The sequence below is a fragment of the Numenius arquata genome, chromosome 11, assembly GCF_964106895.1.
Source record: "Numenius arquata chromosome 11, bNumArq3.hap1.1, whole genome shotgun sequence".
Classification (NCBI taxonomy): domain Eukaryota; kingdom Metazoa; phylum Chordata; class Aves; order Charadriiformes; family Scolopacidae; genus Numenius; species Numenius arquata.
In genome coordinates this window covers 17741242-17762768 of record NC_133586.1, presented here as the reverse complement: position 1 = coordinate 17762768, position 21527 = coordinate 17741242, and the positions used below count along the sequence as shown (strand labels likewise).

Here is a 21527-nt window from a genome sequence, read left to right as displayed (position 1 = left end):
GTGAGAATAAAATTGTCCGCAAAGGTCCTTGTTTGTATTTTGAAGTTGGAAATCTTCATTATGTGTGTTCCTTTTGTGCTAATGAAAAAACACATGTAACTGTCATCTGCATGACTGGAAATGTCTGTATTTTTTTTTTCAGAGATAGAATTGTAAATCTGAGCTTAAACAGTAATATAATCAATATATCGATAATATGTATCATATAATCAAATGTGAGAACATGCAGTACTTATCACAGTGCAATCATACCAAGGTATTACTACACCAAAACCTTTGTGAATCATTAGTGAGGGATTGTCACATTTTGGTTATGCTGTAAACGAGACACAGATTGAATTTTGAAAGCATTAATTACCTTTATAGGAACTTACTGGAAATGTTTGATGTTCTTTCCATAAAAACTTTCTTCTTCGTTATTTTTGTGACCACCACCTGTCCCAAATACTCTATGTATGAATATGGAGGGTATTTTTTTTCTTTCTGGTCAGGTTTACTGTAGCTGTTTTCCGATTTAGTGGAATTTCACAGAAAAGTGAACTTAGTGTTCTAAGTGACTGACACGAGTTAACCAGGTGAAAATTCAACTGAACCTGAAAAACAGGCAGTGTCTTCAGGCTTTAAGAATGACCGGTGAAGGTGTTGAAATGAATTTACGTGACAACATATACTAAGAAAAATATAGCTGAGAGTAGAAAAGGAAAATAGAAAAGAGTTTTAGTCTCTTTTTATAAAACAAATAGATTTAACAAATATGTGAATATGCTTACATAAATATACAAGTAAATATATATATATGAATTTGGTAAGAAAAAGCAAATTCTATATGGGGAAGTGTAACATGTTACTAGGAGGAACAAAAAATTCAAAGAACTGGAAGAAAGCAAGTGTAAGAACGATAGCCATAAAAACTTCAAAAGATACAATGTTTTAAGACCTTGATTAATGGCTCTTAGACTAATAGAGAAGCAGAATTTAGTCAGGGTCAGAAAGAATGATATTTGGGCAGAGCATCACTAAACAGGCTTTAAAAGAAGAGCACGTGCTGATCATTTTTGCTCTCTTCACCGTTAAATCAGATAAAAAGCTACTACAGCATGCTAACATATCCAGTCAGTAAGCAAAACATTATCATATAGCTCCTTAAACCACTCAGGTCTATGCTTTATTGTTAATTTAATTAATATTGAGGATTCTTTTAGATCGATCTGCAATGCTTTGTTGTTATTGTGTTCGGTTGGTTTTGTGGTGGTTTTTTTTTAATCATGACATTTTTTGAACAAAATCAGTAAATCTCAATCTGCAGATGAATGTTTCATGAGTAGAAAGGGACTAAATATACTGGATCAACTGGAATAATTTACTCGGATCTGCCATTGATATGGACTGTACAGTCTGACTGGTCGAAAACCAGCCCTCCTAACTGGATGTGAAGTATATTGCTTTTGTTTCTCTGAATCAAACAGTAGGGGGGCTGCATTCCTAAGAAGCTGTCATCTGATATATGTACCTCTGCAGTGGCAAAGCAACCTCAGTCTTAAGGCATACCGTTTGGGTTTATTGAGTTATCTTTTAGAATCCTTATGTCTAGGTTAATGTGTGCCAGCAATCAAACAATGTTTCCCTCCAGAAAGCTTCCTTTCTGTTTCTCTATTTGGTAATGAATGTTTCTTTTGTTTAAGCTGAATTGGATTGGGCTCTGTCTGAAATTCTTGATGGAAAGCTATTGTGGTGTCAACAGTGAGATACTCTGAGTGCTTGTAGCAATCTTGGGAATGGTCAAAGCTGGAAGAAATGAAGAAATTCTTTCTCCATAATAGTGCTGCAGGTTCAGATTCCAGGGTCAGAGTGTGTGGTGGGAATGATAAATGTACTTTACAGCGTCACTTTCGGAGTAAAACATGTTCTGGTCTTCTCTCCATTCTCACAGGTACATGATACTGCAGAGCTTCAAAAAATCAGAAGTAAAATCAGCTGGACTGTTGCCTCCTGTGTTCCTAAATAGGTAAACATATTACAAACACAACCAGGGTCCTTACCTACCTTATTGCTGTAAGTAGCTATAAACATCCCCTCCACCCCTCAAATTAGCATCTGTCACTTAGTTGTTTTGGAATGCTGAGCATAAGGGCCTTGCAAAGAAAACAAGAATTTAATTTGTTTTCTGGTTGACAACAATTAAGTGTAGCCAACCAAAGAAACCAACTAAAATTATTAACAAGCTAACAGCATGCCTATTGCCTGTGGCAACACAAAGCTTGATGGATGATGCAGTGTTACTCATTAAATGAATATTTATCTGTGTTTCCTAAAGCTTGGGTGCTAAGTAAGTTCCTAAAACCATCCATATCATTGCCATGTTAAACTGCTGCAGCAGTTGATTTGTCACTGCAGAAGCTCTGTTTTGGGCTTAGTTCTTTGCTTTTATATTTATTAACAGTTCATTCTGTAATAACATGGTGCAACCCATTGTGAGACTTAAATGGAAGATCCTTCTAGTAATAACCTTGGTAAAGCCAGTGAACTGAACAATACATTTGCTAAATAAGTGGTGTTCAGCTGGTTATCAGCTCCTGGAAATTGCCATTTACTTGCTGATTTCTTTGTCCTTTTTCTAGGGAGAAAGCAGGTTTACTGGTGTGGATGCCTGCCTCATTCACTTCACCAAAATGAGATAGGGCATGCAGGAGAGAAGGGAGATTTTTGCAAGTAGAACCTACCATGGTGAGTTGGATTTTTTTCCCTGCTTCTGCTACAGAATTTCTCGTTAAATGCATTGCTTAAACCAAACTTTACACACAAGTGTTGCTCCTTCCCTGGAAGTATGTTACTTGGTTGGCAGCAGTGCTGGATTGAGTTCTTCTCTACTGCTTTTTCCTCCCCTGCCACATGATGTCCACAGAACTGCTCGAGGGGACCTTCAATAAATTAAAGCAGCAAACTAAATGGAGCTGAAAATAATTACTTTCTACCATGTACACGAGAAAAGTATGCGCAACTGTGGCTTGTATTCTTGATTTGACACCACAGGGTCTGTGTTGAACATTATGCTGAAAATAAGTACATGGGAAATAGATTTCTAATTTTGAATTGCTAAATACCCTCTAAATTTGTAATAAAGTGCAGGGACTCAAAATTAATAGTGCTTTTTAAACTAATCTGTCTTCCTTGGCTCCATTTTTAAAATAGTAATTGCACACCATACAGGCATATTCTTAACTAAGCACATTAATGTTTTGTGAGACACATATGTACTGAACAGATGAGCATGGAAGGAGAGAAAAAAATCCTGAATCTCCCTTCAAGAGGTTCAAAAGGTTACAGTAAGGGAAATTCGTGGGGCCACGCTTGCGTGGCCGTGTGCAACTGAACATTAGAAAAACCTGCTGATTAAGTAAGCTCTGTTGATTCTGCAAAATGTTTAAAAGCAGGGATCTTTAATGAAAATACCAGATTGAGGATATAACTAAAGACTGTGTTATAATGCTTACGCACAAGAGAACTGAATAAAAATTTTGCGTTCTTGCATTTACTGAGTTTGACCTACAGGGAGTCGTGGCCAGGATATTATTATTCTAGCACCTTTGGCTGTGCATGCCGTTGGGGAACCATGGCCCTCGAGGCCATGCAGTGGTCAAATTTTAAATGTCTACTTTTGCTAGAATGAACAATGTGTTATAATATCCTCATACAGAGATAGAACACTTCTGTGCATATTTGTGACTTTGGAAGCACTGACTTTTTTTTGTGATCTGTTGTTATTATATTTGACATGCATTGTCAATTGTGAGTTTCCACCTTGCCTCCATGTTGGAGGCTGGGTCTTGTTTTTTTCACCACTATGAATCCTAATAATTTTTTGATCATAAATTGAAAGTTCAATGCTTAAGGTTGTCAGGATAAGAAAATACCTGGTAGACATCAATTTTCCATTACTGCAAACGTGTGTTTCCTGTCATTGTTCCCTGTGGTGGTGAAGGAGCCCTAACAGAACTTGTGAAAGTCCATAGCGCTGCAGCATGGAACATGTATCTGCCTTGGTGTCTTCATTTAATGGATTCCATTTGTTTCTAATTTTGAAGCTTAACCTTGGGTTTGAAATTCACTGTAAACAAATCTTTCAACAGGAATAGGGACTAATGAAGCCCATAGCTTCCTGTAGGTGCATTGCATTTGTCCCTACTTCTCATGACAATAATCCTATCTCCCTCATGGCTTCCCTTCTTTTTGCCTTCACTTTTTCAGGTTTTCCTAGACTCCCACTTCCATGTTATCCCAGTTCTCACACATGTCTTCTCAGTGCCTTGTAAGGCTGCACCAGGACAAGCTTCTAAGTAGAGGCTTCCTACATGTTGCACACAGAGATAGGCCTGAGCACTTGTGCACCTACAAATATGACAGTTTTAAGTTAATTCAGAACTAATGTAAATAACCCCAAATACAATACCTTCTTTTATTATTGTTGTAAATTCTAGGAGTGATTCTTGGAACTGTAAGGGAAATTCTTCCTAACCTTTATCAGTGTGAAATTTGATAACTTTATCATGACCAACTTCCATGAAACACGTCAACTTTCTCTATAGTAGTCTGTAGCACTTTGTGAGATGATTCAGTACTGACGACCTACTAACGGTATTGGATCCATTGCAAAACCAAACCTATCCAGCATTTGTGAGCTCTACCAACTTCATACAAGTTCTTCATATAAACAATGATTTGACTACATTTTTAACCATGCATTCCTTGAGCTGGAGCAATGAGGAAAGCCGTGTTTAATATTAAACGGACTCAAGCCCGCTTCCTGCTCTAGTGTAAGCATCTAAATCAGATGAAAGTTATGAAATACATGAGGCAGTTTAGAACCAGCTGGAGTTGAGCCTGGAGTGTAAGAAGGAGAAACAGTTTTTAAATATATCTACATGTTTTAATTCATAAGCTGGTTAGTTGTGATGAGGATCTGGAAAGCTACTGGGAATATTATTGCAATGTGATGCTGTTCTGAAAACAAGGCAACACATTGAACAGAAGAGAGGGAGTGTCAAATCTATGGAAAGGTGTGCAGTTCATTTTTGTTAAAATCTACAGCGCGGTAGGAAGCAAGTGTTATGAAGCTACTCGGAGGAATAACGCTTGTTCCTCTAGTATCTCTGATGACCAACTGGTCTAGGGCCTGTCTGCAGAGCCTCCTTCAAGAACTGCATGGGTTTGTGATGGTCTGACAATGATCAAGGTGTTAACGCCCTTCAGAATGGCTTTAGTAAGTGCTATGCAGTTTTTTACATAAGTACTTTGTGTTGTTAGATATAGCTTGTTAAAAGAAAGTGCGAGTATGAGGAGAAAAGGTTTGTAGCTCACTCCAGTGTCAGGAATAGGATTTGAAAGATCAGACAGAACTTTCTTATTAGGACTCTCAGCTTTGAAGTAGATGCACTTAAATTTACTTTAGGTGTCTTGATTCACACTGTACTTTGTTGAGAGTTTTTAATAACTATTTATTCTACATCAGCCAGTATTGAAACTTCAGTGCTATAGATGTCAGGGAATTCAGTAGTGTTTCTCATGGTTAAATTCATAGCATCTCTCTTCCAGTTTGCTTTACAGAAGGGCCTTTTCATTACTGGATAATAAAGAGATACGAACCTAGCCACTTGCAGGCATATGAGAAAATAAGTCTTTCTATTGGATTATTTCTACATTTATTTTTTTATTATTCAGGATTATGTGAGCATGAATCATGAGATAAGTTGACCATGAGGAATGGATGAATGGGGGAGGCAGAGTGCAAAAGTATCAAGACAGCCATTCTAGGAAAACTTGGGGAACATAACAGCAGGTTCATGATATTTAGAGTAGAAAAGAATCAGAAAAAAAAAAAAGTGAAATTAAACAGAAGAAACCTCTAAGCTAGCTAACTTTAATGTAACCCTCTCTTGCTTCAAAAGAATTTTTTTTTAATACTTTTGGTATTTCCCAATCTGTTCCAAATGTAAGAAATTTGTGTAGCAAAGATGGTGAATAGTCATCGCTGATCATATGGTTTAGGGCAGACTATTGGGTGGCAAATTTGATTGTCTTCTTGCAGGTGCTGGTTTTACCTGCCTTTGACATGGTGTATTTTTCTACTAAAATTTTCTGTTTAAATTGGAGATTGTGCTTTTAAAGCCTGAGAATTTTATAAGTATCCAGTTCGATCATGGAGAAGAAGCTGTAACCATTGTCACTTCAAAAGCCCTTGTGAATCTGGACACTGCACTCAGCATCCACAAGTCCCTGTCTTTCTACTTGGGTGTCAGACTAATTTTATTTGTCCTTGCCAGATCACCAACACTGAACAGATTGCATTGCTCTGTTCTGCTGAGGCAAAGTCAATCCATGTTAATGGCTTCTTTAATCTTTTAGAAGTGATTATTTTATTTGGGGCAGTGTCACCAGCCAATTCCAGTCTCTTGCTAGTGATAGTGGTCAAATAGAGATAAGCAGTGCCTGCATAAGACAAGTTAGACTCTAATCTTTCCACATTTTGTGCCTGATTTAACTGAAAAAAAATTCTGAACTTGGTTCTCAGGAGTCATAACGTTGCATGACTCTTCTAGGTTACCTTCTCCAACCTTGATTTCAGGTAATACCAGTTAGCACTTAACATGCTATTAGCTGTTATGTGTCTAATCTACATCAAATCTATCTGATGTGTCTCATCTATATATCTGAAGTATCTAATTCTACAGTATACTTTTGTTAGATTTCGCTTTTCAAGGACTAGAAGAGTAGGAAATTAGAGTAGACCAGGGAATCTGCAGATCTGAAGAAAAAGGAGGAAAAGAAATTATCTATTATTCCACCTTACATTGCCAATCTAAAAATCTTTTGATGGAAAAACTCACTTCTAAGCATTTAGTCATTTCTTGGAAAAATAGATCCATCTTGGATATTAATTTTACCAGCTTCACAGAACTTATTTCTCTGTGTGTCTCCTGATGCATGACTTGGAAAAGAAAACTCTGGCTTAGATGGCTAAAGGTTAAAGGTGCAGATGCTGTTGTGTTGCTGTCTTGAAGCTGAACCTTGTGCTGTGTAAGCTCTTCAGTTCCTGGAAGAGCTATGGATGTCCTCTGTCTGGGCTTCTGTAAGGCTTTGGCGTGGTCCCCCACGCTGTCCTCCTCACTACATTGGAGAGAGATGGATTTGATGGGTGGACTTGTTCAGTGGATGAGGAATTGGTTAGATGGTTGCATCCAGAGGATAGTGGTCAATGGCTTGATGTCCAGAGGGAGATCAGTGACAAGTGGTGTCCCTCAGGAGTCCATATTGGGACCAGTACTGTTCAATATCTTCATCAATGACATAGACAGTGGGATCAAGTATACCCTCAGCAAATTGTGGATGACACCAAGCTGAGTGGTGCAGCTGATGCAGCTGAGGGATGGGATGCCAACCAGAGGGACCTGGACAGGCTTGAGAAGTGTGCCCATTTGAACCTTCTGAGGTTCAATAAGGTCAAGTGTGCAAGGTCCTGCACCTGGGTCAGGGCAACCCCCAGTATCAATACAGGCTGGGGGATGAAGGGATGGAGAGCAGCCCTGCCGGAAGAGCTTGGGGGTACTGGTGGATGAAAAGCTGGATGTGAGCCAGCAATGTGTGCTCACACCTCAGAAAGCCAACCACATCCTGGGCTGCATCCCCAGCAGCGCGGTCAGCAAGTCAAGGGAGGTGATTCTGCCCCTCTACTCTGCTTTGGTGAGACCTCCCCTGCAGTGCTGCATCCATCTCTGGGGCCCCAACATAAGAAGGACATGGACCTGTTGGAGCGAGTCCAGAGGAGGGCCACAAAGCTGATCAGAGGGCTGGAGCACCTCTGCTGTGAGGACAGGCTGAGAGAGTTGAAGTCGTTCAGTTTGCAGAAGAGAAGGCTTCAGGGAGACCTTATTGTGACCTTTCAGTACCTGAGGGGGCCTGCCGGAAAGATGAGGACTTCTTAGCTTTTTAAGTTTTTAGCTCTTCAGCAGGGTCTGTTGCCATTGGATAAGGGGTAATGGCTTTAAACTAAAAGAGGGAAGATTTAGACTAGATAGAAGGAAATTTTTACCCTGAGGGTGGTGACACTCTGGTCCAGGTTGTCCAGAGATGTGGTAGAAGCCCCATCCCTGGAAACATTCCAGATCAGTTGAAGATGTCGCTGCTTATGGCAGGGGAGGTTGGACTAGATGGCCTTTAAAGGTCTCTTCCAACCCAAACTATTCTATAATTCCTACTAAGCGCAATGTCTACTTTGGCAAAGGTTTTCTTCTGTTTTGTAAATAAGCCCAAGTGTCTCTCACCCCCCTCCCTTCAGTGTCTGCTCTGGGCTCATCCTCTGCAAAGAATTCTGATAACCTCTAGTTGTTTTATGCATCTTCATCAGATGTCTGCCGTCTCCCCCAGGGCTGGTGATGGCACTATCTCAAGCATAACAAACTACCACTTACAAGTTTTTATGAAACTGCCTTTTTTGGGATGTAAGCAATGTCTCAGAACTTTCCTGTAATGTGAGGTGGTTATCAATAGAAAACAGATCTCACTTTTAATTTTCTGATGCAGTTAATATAACTTGTTCAGAGTGATAAGACAGAAATGTTATTCTTATTTAAGTGTCATCTTGGCTATTGCTGTGGCAGTATTTTTACAGAAGTGTGTTGGGTTATTATAGAGCAGTGGCATTTGGTTTTGCAAAGAACTGGGACACATTACCTGTCACTACAGGCAGCTTACTCTTAAATTCATCATTTGGCAGTTACTGTTAATTTTAAGCTAATTTAAGACTATGTACCATTTGATTGTAGTCTATTTGAATTTCAATATTGAATTTGTCTTAGGAATCCCCATTAAGATACAATTAATAAAGACTAACTGCTGTATTAGGATACTCGGGCTGCTCTGCCTACTGTGGGTGGAAGTAGAAGTGTGTTTTAATTATGGGCAATGCTCTGTCATTTTGAGATTTAATTGCTAGGTGGATTGGTTATTTTAATAACTGTTTATTATGAGACAATTTTGTTACATAATAACAATAATATTGTTGTTGTATGAGGTACGTATTGTCAGTGAGTGCAAACATGTAGCTTTGCTTTTTCATATGTAGAAAACAAACATTCTAGTTCATGCTCTTTACCTCTGGTATATGCCTTTACAGGTTTCAGTACTTATTTTAAAAGTGTGGGCTAGACTACTTTTTTCTTAGTCCTCATGAAATCATAATACATTTGCTATTTACCAGGGGTAAAATACTTGTAAGCCTTGTTCCATAGTGAGAAATTCAGATCCGTGCTCTTTTTTACAAACTGGTTAAAACATGGCTTTCACCACTGAAAGACGCCGTGTCTGTGAAGCAGTAACTTCACACAGTTTTTCAGGCCAGTGTATCCAAACAAAAATTCACATCTTGGTCAATTCTGTCCAAGGTAGGTTCTCATGGAATTCCAGGAAATTTTAGTTTGTCTTGAAGATACCTTTTTCACAGTAAAGCTGTGTTTTTTCCAAGGTAGGTAGTTCTAGACCCGAATGAAAAGAATTAAATGTATGCTTTCAAAAAATAATGTGTTCTCACTGGACAGTCTAATCTTCAGGATGTATTCTTAAGAAAACATACTGACTGGTTCAGTTTAGAGCAAGAGCCTGTCATTCTAAAAAGAGATCCATCTTAATTGAAGAAGACCTTTATGTATTATAACATGAAAATAGTCAGTATAGAGCAGTAGAAGGATACAGTTTAAACATCTAATGCAATATAAAGAGTTTTATAGTACTTAAACACTCCTTTTATAGTTACTTTGCATGAAGTCCCTGAGAATTTCTATTCCATTGTATTTACAATATGATGTGCATATTGGCTCAGTGTCTACAGACTAAGCTAGTACACAGTGGCTACATGATGAAAATATGATCTTTGTCTTTCCTGAAGTATAACCGTGTTAGATAAGGTGATTAGAAACTCCAAGTTTCTAGTCTATTAAACCTTTAAAATCAGGACAGTTCAAAATAAATATGTTTTCTGTTCTAGATGCTGCATGGGCTCTGTAATAAATTTTTGGCATTGCAGAAGCATACTATAGCCCAAACTAAGTTCATTCAGATTCACCTACTTATAAGTAAGTTCATGTAGTTTTGAATTGCCTCTTTTGTGAAGACAAAAAGAATGTCAGTAAAAATAGACAAAAACTATCCATACCTTATCTCTCAGTTTTATTAATGTATATAAGGGCAGAGAGCATATGGATGGAGAAGTTGATACTGTTTGTATAGCTAAATGAAGGAGCCAGTCAATATGTTGATAAAGAAGACAAGTAACTCCTTTCCAAGCAAATAATTTCCTCTCACATTTCTTCTTGAACTATCTCCATTTTTTTCAAGCATGAGAAGGTGACACTGACTTCACATTGATGTTAAAAATCTTTGGAAAACTTATCTAGAGAGATTTAAATCCATTTGAGTAACTAAAGTAAGTTTCAGTGTAAATTAGACCAGTAAGATTCTAAAAAATCTCTTCGTGGAGCTGTTAATTCTTTACAAGAGGGCTAGAGGATCTTTAACACTCTTACAAGCTGAAATAACGTTTGGCAAATAGTAGGTTTCAAGACTGAAAAGTGTCAAACACGCACTATGGTTAAATACCAGACATTTATTTCCTGGTCATGTTTTGCTAAATTTGGAACTGAGTCAACATCCTTTGCAGAATGTGTACTGCATGTAATTATGTTCCATATATTGTTTCACTGGAGGCTATGAGATTTGGCTGTTTCATTTGTGTTCTTAAGTTATTTATTGTTGCTGTATCATAGAAATGAATTGTGCACTGGTGGTGTAATAAACTAACAGATGTCTTATTTGTCTTATTAAACAGGCAGGGATTAAAAGGATGTCTTATTAAAGTATTTTGGTTGAAAAGTTGCCTAAGTAACTGGATAAATTTTTATGGTGAGGTAGTTTTATTTTGTGAGGGAATGATCTTTCCATTTATGCAGAAGAAAGATTTGCACTCTTTTCAGTGGTTGTTGTTAACAGAGATTTTAATACATACAAAAAAAAGGTTTCAATAAATTTTTTTCATTGATTGTGAAAGCATCTACTGAATTGCTCGATTCTATGATTGAGCGAGACAATTTGTTAAATACGCTTCTGATTCTTGTGATGTTAAAAACATCCTCAAGGGGAGATGCCACCTAAAAGGAAGCCAGTTGTCTCTTCTCTGTATCTCTTATGGGGTAAAGCCATGCTAGTCACAGTCCTTGGTTATCAAGAACAGCTTTTGTTGGCGGAAACGGCAGGACCTTAACAATACAAAGGGATGCTGGTGTGTTCTTGAATGCCATCTGACTTATCTACCATACTTCTTGTGAAATGGGGATACTCCGTAAGTTGCTGAGGTTGGAACTGCTCATGAGAACAGTAGAAATAACACAGTCAATGAGTGTCTAGTTACTTTATCTATTGTATTAAATCTTTTGCAGTATAGGAAGGACAAGCACTGGTAAAATTCCCAGTGTGCCTCTTAAAAATAACAGAAAAATGTCTTATTCGTTAGAAAGAAATAAGAAAAGGGCATAACACATTCTAGTATTTATGCAGATGACTTTTATTTGAAAGCTGGACCTAAGCAGAGCTGCATGCCAAATAGCTTTCTGCTTCCCAAAAGTTCAGCTTCTAAAAGTCCAGCAAATCCTTAAAAAAAAGGATTATTTAAGAAATTAAATTAGTTTAATAAACAGTCTTGTAGTGAAAACTGAGATGCCCTGTGCCTCTTAATTTCCAGGCCATGTTCTTGGACCAGTGAGACAAAATCTCCAATTTATCTTGCAGCTACTGATAAGTAGGTATAACAGCCAGCTTCTTCAAAGAAAGGAAAGAGATAAAATTACTTCTGCTACACAGGAAAAAAAAAAAAAATAAAAATCTCCCTTTCCTGCAGTATAAGGAAACACTAATATATGTATACTTAGTATTTAATTGTTGGTACAGATATTTAAACACTACACTACCATTTCTTTTAATGTCTGAATTAATCCTGTGTGTTGTAATTGATTGTAATTTTAAAGTGATATATATAACAAAGTACTTATATGATGTGATTTTTAACCATCTTCCTGGAATTAAGAACCTAGACTCCCCAAATAGTTAATGGAGACCGAAAGCACAGCTAGAACACCTTAGTAGAGCCTGTTTACATCTATTAACTGTCTGGGGAGAACTTCAAATCTCCATTTGCGGATTGACTTGTTTGGCTACAGAATAGGGGTTCTGAAATTCTTGCATTGTGTTTTCTTAGTAAGAAGAAGGGCTGATTAAGTGGGTAAACCTTCAACTCTGCCATTGGGATCAACAAATTGGGGTTATACTGAGCTAGAAATGAAGTTTTGAACTCGGACATGACTGGATAATGTCATGCTAGCAACTCACAGGCATGAAGCGCTGAGCTGATATCAAGTGTCATGGAAAGGGGATGCTTTTCTAGCAGCCTCTCTACCGCGACTTGTGCTCATCCATTTCTGTATATTGTTATTCCCATTCCCCCCGAAAGCGTTGTACAAATTAAAAAATAGTTAGAATTGTCAAAGGTAATAAAATTCTTACAAAATTTGTGAAAGTCTGTGGCTGGTTGAGAAGACTGAAACTAGAACCATACTGTTTTCTGTGCTGTTGTCTGGGCACTGGGCTGCAGAAGTTTAGGGTATTAAAGGACAGAAGTCTAAAGAAAATGAGGCCTCCTTTTTTCTGCTGCTCACAGAACAATTTCCTGCAAAGCTGATAGGATTTTCCAAATAAGTTTTCTACATGTGGAATTGATTTATTGGTTCTGTGAATGCAGAGATGTTAACTGTGCCTGCAAGCGTGCTGGTATTTGTGCACTGTTATTAACTAAAGCTAGATGGATGGGTCCAGACAAAACAGAAGAGATTGGCACCTGCAGCGTCGAGAGCTGCCTCCTGTTTCTGAAAAAATATTGGAGCTATTTGTAAATCTAGAGGACCATAAGACTGTATGTTGCTTATTATGCTTATGCTTGTTGGTGCGGCTTCTTGTGTGCTCTTGTATTGAACTTTTTGATTGTGAATGCTAAGAATAATGCTGGATTTACTTTTTAAAGCCTAGTGTCCTTGTGCAAGAATACAGGATATTCTTTCTTCACTGAAGCAGTTCAGCAAATTGCAACTGATGTATAAAACTTAAGTATTTCTCTTCACTTTTCACTATTTCTATTCAGAGTAAATAGTATATGTTGTGCTGGTTGATATTATAGTCAGATTAGTCACACCCAGGAGAAAGTTGCCAAGCCTAGAAATGACAGCAAAAGTTCTGTAAAACCTAAACCCCAAATTTCATCTTTATGCCTCTCCATACAGTCAGCAAGGTTGCTGAAAAAGATCGCAGTATTTTTTCAGACTGCTTGGAGTATAGATGTGGGAGAAAAGGCTGCAGTTCCTCCCTGCTCTTCCTCACCCCCATTAGCATTCTGTCCGTCATGAAATGGAGAATACTGCTCGTTAATTGACTGGTTCAGGAAACTGAAAAGCAAGAGGTTTTTCAAAACATTTGTAAATAAGAGAAAAGCCGACTCAAATGAGCGAATATTGCATGTATTCACCGTCTGGCAAACTGACTGATTTAGTGGAAAGTGAATGACACACAATAAGGGCATATTTTGTCAAATAGGTTTCTGCAAAACTAAACTGGGAAATGAGAGTAACCCTGTTTCTCTGCTTCTTGCACTGTGGTTGGTCACTCCTTAAGCCACCATTTGGATCAGCTCATTTTGCTGCTTTTTTACAGGTGATGGAAGAACATGGTTTCAAGCAAAATCAGGTGGATTGGTTTGGTTTGGTTTTTTCCCCCTTTTATGCAGCCTATAGTCTTGGCTGTTTGAGCATCTGTCTTACCAAACACTACTGATGTGTTGTTGTGGGACCAGCTCCCTGCAGCAAATAATAGATTCTCTCTCTTTCCTTCACCCAGCTGTTTCTGCTTCCTATAACACCTAACTGAAATTATAGATCATCACTGAAATCACTCCTGCGCCACCTCCACATCTGTTTATTTTGAACCAACAGTAAGAGGATTCTTTCTTTCTCCCTTGCTTTTCTGGCTAATAAGCAGACCTGCTAGTCAGGAAGAGCAATTTTCTGCCATGCTGCTTTGAAAATTTGTAATAAATTGATAGTGTGTGTTGTCCAAAGTGATTATATGTATTTTCTAAAAATAATAGCAATGACTCCCAATCAGCTTTGCTATGCATTTAGCTTCAGCAGGAAAGCAGAGGAGTTTGATCAATGTGTCTTTAAAATAAAGACAAAAAAATTAATTGTGTGGAAGAGGATGTCACTTTGGATAGCTTCAAGGTATTTTTATTTTATGGATCTGTCTACTTTCCAGGGCTTTTTTGTTATAAGAAAAAAAATACAGGTATTTCTGAAATCCATGTTTGAGATGTTTAAAAAATATATAAATAATTCCTTCTGCAGTAGATTGAATGGAAAGATTTATGTGCTAAAGCTTGCATTAAGCTCTGCAAAACATGTTCTAATTCCTTAGAGTGATGTTGTCATCATGTTTGGCAACTAAGGCTCAAGGAGAATACAAAATCTTTTGTATTTTCCCCTCTTTTTTCTGTCTAGTAGTCCATGACAAGCAGTTTGTTTCAGAAGAGATTGTTCTTCGTTTAGTTTACAGGTGCTGTTTTCATAGGTGAATTTCATACATAATTTGAAAAAAAACAGGCACTGTTATTATTTTCTTTAGTTGTTGCCTGTAGACATTAATATTCAGTGTGGTGAAGGATTTTATGCCCTCACCTCCAGGCTTATTTTGCAGTCAGTAGCAATTTCCATTTTTTTCCTGGCTTTCTAAATTTCCTGTTTCACACACTGATATTTAACTCCAACTGTGTCCTGCTTTTTAGAGAACGTAATAATAGATGACGACAACAGTGGCAATTAGAACTAATGGTCTACTTCTTAGAGATGTTGAATATCCATGAATCCAGTTGAAGTTGGTCAGAACTGATCAAAAGCTCTCAAAAATCAGGCTGCACTATCTTAACATCAATCTTCAAATATCTGTTGGTTGCTAATGCTGTTTTTGTGTGTGTACAATTCTTCTGTACATTTCCTTATAACACTTTCCTTGATTCATCAGCTTCCAGTTTTCCTCCTCAAGCCTATTGTCTGCTTATTAATTAAAGAATTAAAGGAAAATATGAATTTATAATAATATATTGAAATATAATACATAAATTTATAAATTATAAAATAATAGAGATTATAAATTTTTACAACTGTAGGGGTAGCTATAGCTTATTTGTGGTGAGGAAACTTACGGATTGTTACCAAATTTATTTGACTAAATGAAGAAGGGAGTTTCTTGCTGCTTAGGGCATCTTATATTTTCTTTAAGTTTTTATAAACAGCCATTCTTAATACTAGATAATTTCACACTATACATTTTGCTTGAAAAATGTATAGTTTACTAATATGTATAAGCATAAGTCTGAAAAGGAGTTGCAACACAAAACAGAAGCAGATTCCAAGAAAACTGCAGAGTATTGTAATAGTACAGTACTACTTTTGCCTTTATTTTTAAAAAAGATCTGCATGATTTGTGGTTTTATTTGACAAAAAAAAAAAACAAACAAAAAACAAACAAACAACCAAAACAAAACAAAATCCACCGAAAGAACAAACCCCCAACTCTTTGGTACGCCAGGACAAAGGCACAAATGACCAAGCTCGTTGTTCTGTTATTTCACTGAAGAAAATAGTTTTCACCTCTTCCTGGTGTCCCCCCAGGATATCTCTAATTGGAGCATGAAGGGTCTCTCTGACAAGTTTTGAAAAATATATTTAGCATATGTCTCGTCTTCTCTAATCGCTTCTATACTGATATTTCACAGCAGCATGTAAATTAATATATGCTTCTCATATGAGCTGGACTAATACTGCCAACATCCTCAGGGGCTACCACACCCCACTCGGATGAGTTTCAGTCAGTTTTAGAACAGATCATAGAATCATAGAATGGTTAGAGTTGGAAGGGACCTTAAAGATCGTCAAGTTCCAACCCCACTGTGCCGTGGAACTCCAGATGTATGGTGTGAGATGGCCTGGCAGAGGGCAACTCCAGTCCCTACTTCTGGCGAGACTAGTTCCTCAACAGCACTTTTAGCTGAGAAAAATGGCCAGAATCAGGCAATCTGAAGCTTTGCCTCTGCTAGAAGTTTGCTGTCAGAGGTAGCCGCAAACCCATCTTCTGTAGGTAGGTCTGATCTGTAGGTCAACCCTGATTTGATTTTGCCAATTAGAGCACTCCTCTAAACAAATTAATTTATGCCATCAGGCACACTTTTCGGTTGTTGGTCACAGAGAAATTCTCCCTCTTTGAGAAACGTTTTGTATATTGACAGAAGTCTTTCATGCAGGCCGACCTGAGGCGTTTGGCCTATTGCAAGGTGTTCCTCAGACATCGCTCCTCACAGGTATCTATTATTTCTTTCCCTAGAACTCCAAAGAGAGATCTTTTCAATTGTAGTAGGATGTCTCACAGCAATTTCTTCAGGACTTAATTCAGAGTTGGTACTTTTCTGCTTAGATAGTTGAACATTTTCCCCTTTCCACTATGAAAAGTGATCTGTTGAGTAGGCATTGAAAATAACGTGCTTAGACCTTTCTGTCCTCCCTACCTTGGCAGAAAGTTTTAGAAATAACCCATAATTGAAAAAATTATGGTTTTTCACTAACCCTGATACTAAATTGCAGATTTTTAACATAGGCAAAGATTACAACAATTGAACATGATTTATAAGAATTGTGCTTTAATGCTGCTGTAGTGACTGTAGGAATGAGTGTCTTCAGAGTACTTAAAACAGGTTAGTATCCATTTAAGTGATTATAGTTGTATTTCAGTTCCCTCTCCATATGAAATGCGATGCATGACCTTCACTGCATGACTTTGCTACAGCTTGGCACCCCGAGCTGAGGAGTTCTTCAAGACCAAGGTTCTGCCCAGCTACATGACAAGCTGTGGCTGCTCAGTTGCCAGCATTGCTATGGAGTTGTTCAGTGGCCTTTAATGCTGCGTCTGTGATATGTTGTTCCGTACTTCTCAGATGGGAGGAGGAGTGCTTTCTCTCTAGGTCTGTCTGATTTCAGATAGGGTTTCAGTTTTCCTAATGGGTGCTCCACAGACTGTCAATTACTTACGTACTTTAAGTGAAACACACGTTGTGATACTTAAATTATGCGTCTTCAAAATGTTGTGAAATGAATCATTCTACATTCCATGTCTCATACTTTTATATTCTCTTTTGCTTGTCTAGTTGTTCTAAAAATCTTGGAGATGACATTAGAGCACAGTTTTTAGTAAGAAAAAGAATTAAGCCTTCTATTCTTCATGGTTTAGTTTTCCAAACTAAACGCAGTAACTGAGGAATTTAGTGTTTCACAGAAATGAGAATGGGAGTCACAGGGCCAGGGGAAATTACCAGTTTTGTTTTGCTGAATAGCGTGTCTGTGTGAGCTCTTTACTACTGTAGCTTATCTAGCTGCCTTTTACACTGAGCTGGTGTGCTTACTGTGGAATTCCAGCAAGTTATGTGAATGGCTGGCGAGCTAGTAACTTGCTATTCTTTCTGCGTTATATACATCTAAGGACTTGCTTTTTGTACATAATCTGAATCTCAGAAGTTTGATTCTGCCGTTATTTTTAGGGTACTTATGATACTTTAGGGAGCTTTCCTGTCAGTCTGTCACTGCAGCTGTGGGATGAACCAATCAGTGGGATCAGTATTTTTCAAGGGAGGGTGGAAAAATCACCATTTTTTGTTTTGCCTTGATGTGAGGAGCAGTGCTAAATAAAGAGTAACAGACGGTCAAGCCTTGTGTTTAAAATAGCAGCTGAATTGCCTACATCAAGGCATGAATATGCTGAAGACTTCTTTTTAAAAGACTATACTGAACTCCTAATGTGTTGATGGTGCACTTGACATACAATTAAGCATTTGAACCTTTCTTTAATCTCTGTGTACAAGAAGATAAGGGATGCTCCGAGAATTGTATCCCTAAGACTATTTATACAAAGCTTATAATGCTAACGCTTTTGATGTCCTTTAAGCTTCTACCTTCATATCCCTGCCAGCTCAATCCACTGCACACGTTTTCTGAGTCAAACTAGCATAAGCCAAGAAGGGGAAAAATGCGTTCCATGTCTCATATAGCAGAACCACTGGTCAGGGTAAATAAGAACTCCTCTAGCTAGAGGAGAAATCTTTTCCTTTATCAGTAACTTGTGTCAGACTATGGAGATTTAGGAAACAGATAAAGCGATGGATGTTTCTCATGCAGTGGTTACAAAGAGGTTTCAAGTGATGAAGGCTCAGTACAAAGAGAGAGGCTGTTTGTGCTAGCACTTCAGACCGTTAATTTTATTCTGTATATTTACACTTCTGTATAATTTGTCATGGACCAAGCTGTGGTCATATGGGGAGCATTCTTCAGTTTGTTGGCCCACTGTACAGGGGAATACAACAGCCAGAGTAAGCGATATTTAAGGTTGATCTTAAACTGGGTATTTGCAGCAGCTGACCTTAGCCTGAGCTTACGCTGTAGTCAGGGCGTAAAGAGAAGGGAGAAGACACCTTCAGAAGGACTATTCATGATAACAGAATCAAGTTCTTAAGATCTGAAGTCAGCCTTGATGTTCAATTCCTACACAGATTTTGGTGATAACCTCCCATACACTAGTCAGGTGTATGGCCATTTGTAAGGAAGAATTTGCATTTCACAGAGTGACTGAAGAAATTATTGGCAGGGATAGCAGTAACTGCTGCAAATCTCACTGCAAGTTATGTACAAGCTTGAGTTTATGCATACTGTACTATCAAGTTAAAGATAGTCTTCAGTGAAATATGTAAAAACTATAAAAAAAAAACCCTAACCCAGAAAACTAAATAAATTCTTGAAGCTGATGTGTGTGTGTGTGAGAAATGCCAAAAAGGACTGAGCTACATGTATTTCCTTGTGCCCTAACAATCGTAGTATCCATGGTAATCTTTCAGATCACTTATTTACGACAGCAAACTAAATGGAATAATTTTTAGCATAGTTTACATGGTGCATTGTGATTTGCTAAAAAATTGTATGTACTGCAAGCACATGCATTAAGTCCTCTTTCAATTGAAGAAGTAGGGCGAGTGTTGGATGGAAAGGGTTTTTTTTTTTGTGCAGCTGATGCATTGATTGAACAAAACTATAAAAACATTTCAATCGTTGCTTGTTAATACGTAGCTGAAAAAACGGATATACATTTAATGCTTGATTATTTTCAGGGCAGTGATAAATGTTACGTCTCCTTAGCAGAAACATTATCCTTTGATTTTGAAGGCTGCATAACAGAGTCTTTAATTATTTCCCCATAGCTAATAGGAGTTTCATAGTGTAGATAATTCAGGTTGTTAACATGGTGTACATGGAAATGTTGAGGCATATTCACACTCAATGGTTATTTCTATCCTTGCAGTTGAAGTATCTTTGAAAGTGTTAGAGCTATTTAAAGTTACTTTTGTAAATTGATGAGGGTTTTACAGTTTTGGGGTTTTTTTTAAGTTCTGTGAGGATGATAACCATGAGGGTCACATAGGCAAATGCGGTTTGACTGCTGCTTGTATTTTCTTTGCAATGTATGAAATTATTCTTTTTATGTTATTCTGAACTTTAAAATAATCTACTCCTGTGTGAGGATATCTGTGATGTGGTACATTCATAAGTAAGTTCCAACAAAGAATAGAAGATAATTCTTTGGTCAGATGTATGATTCTTGCATGAAAATATATCATGATGAAGGAAAAAAAAAGCTAGGAATCTTATGAAGTAATATATATTCGCTCACAAACCCTTCATGTTAGAGTTGAATTGTTATACAGACAACCAGGATTTTTTGCATAAGGGCTCTTATGCACTGAGATTCAGTTACTTCCATATGTATTGTAGGAGTTAATAAGAAATAATATGATGTTCTGTTTTCATAGCATAGCTCTCACAAATTCATAAAAATGTGGACCTTGTTATATTTCTGCCCGTTTTAAAAGCATTATTGGAAGGAATGTTTTCCATGATGAAAGGATTTGGGCAGGTATCTGTTAAATCCTGAGTTTGACAAAGTTGGGTTCAGTTACAAGCGTATGAGTTTTGTGAATGGATTAAAAAAACAGAAACAGTAAAACTGATTCTAAGTGCCTTTTAAAATAATAAGGTGAAGCTTATAGTAATTGGACTATGTATTTGCAAGCACCAGGACTTAGACTTAAGAGATAGGATGAGGTTATATGTAGATTATATGTAAAGAGAAATGCTGTTTCTTTTAAAAATAAAGAAATCCCATGAAATAAAGTAGCGTTTCTTCTTTCTTCATGTGTTTGTCCCTTTTTTCTGTGAAAGAAAATGGCTGTCCTAATTGAGTCTTCTCCTGGTTAATTCTTCACTAGTTCATTACCTTAGATCTTGATAGCTTCTGAAAAGAAAAACATCCAAAGATGTATTTGAATCTTAATAAAGAGAACTGTTGGAAGAATTTTTAAGCGTAAATTACCATTTTCATGTAGGATAGCCATAAGGATATTTTTGTATATTCATAATTCATATTTTTTTTTCTTAACTGTTTGGGTTGTGCCCAAGTAATCTTCTTAATGCAAATTGTTGCATATGGTAATTTATCTGCATTGAGAGTAGAATCCATTAGGCTCCTAAGGTCAAAGGTAAAGTTGATTTTTTGCCACTGATTATTATTCAAATAGCATAGAATAAGTGCAATTATTAATATACTATTTCTTTCTTTTTTTTTCCAGATTTCTCAGGGGACAAAATTTTGCTTATTCATACCTTCTACTGTGGCAAAAATGGATTATTTTCCTCACCAAAAGCCAGCAGCATAATGCCCATCCGACATATGCCTCAAGGAACTCTTCTTTAAAGTCTGTTGTAAGTACGTCAAATTAAAAAGTTGCTTAGAGGTAGCTTTAATCAGCTGTGTATCTACTTACAGCTCAAGAATAAGCAGCCTTAGCAGGAGAACTAACCTTAGCAGCTTGGCTCTCCATCAGCGGCTGTTTGTTCTGAAGGGAAGGTGTAGGAGGACGGCGCAGAGCAGGGCTGTGGTGCATCCCACCCGCTGGCTCTGGCCAAAGCTGACCCCCACAGGGGGCAAACCAGAAGCTATGGGGCTGTGCGTGAATACCATGATCGGCAAGATTATCTGCATTGTAAATGAAGATGTAGGTTCCCGTTGCTATGACAATGAATTTTAGAATTCGCAGTGTCGAAATAAGGGGCTAAATGACTGGAAATGTAAGAAACGGGAAGTGGTTAAGTTGGTCTTAGCTGTGTTGGTGGTTGAGCTGTGTGCATGTCCTGGGGCCTGCAGGCCCAGGTGTCTCACTTTTAACCCAATGCAAACTTGTAAAAATTAATGAAACTCCATGTTACGTATGTGCAGTAACGGTTATCCAGACATCTTGC

At 37.6% G+C, this 21527-nt stretch overlaps 1 protein-coding gene across 7 annotated transcripts in view; it reads left to right on the top strand.

The window, feature by feature from the left end:
* The window catches only part of OTUD7A (OTU deubiquitinase 7A), a 130568-nt gene that overhangs the window by 45602 nt on the left and 63439 nt on the right, over positions 1 to 21527 (top strand). For 3 of the 7 annotated variants that reach the window (XM_074156619.1, XM_074156615.1, XM_074156613.1), the window contains exons 2-4: positions 1931 to 2005; positions 2619 to 2724; positions 20858 to 20990. The gene's annotated coding sequence lies outside the window, so the exon portion shown is untranslated. Of the gene's footprint in view, positions 1 to 1930; positions 2053 to 2618; positions 2725 to 13980; positions 14075 to 20857; positions 20991 to 21527 lie in introns of all 7 variants that reach the window. The other 4 variants (XM_074156614.1, XM_074156616.1, XM_074156617.1 and 1 more) reach the window with 3 other exon arrangements.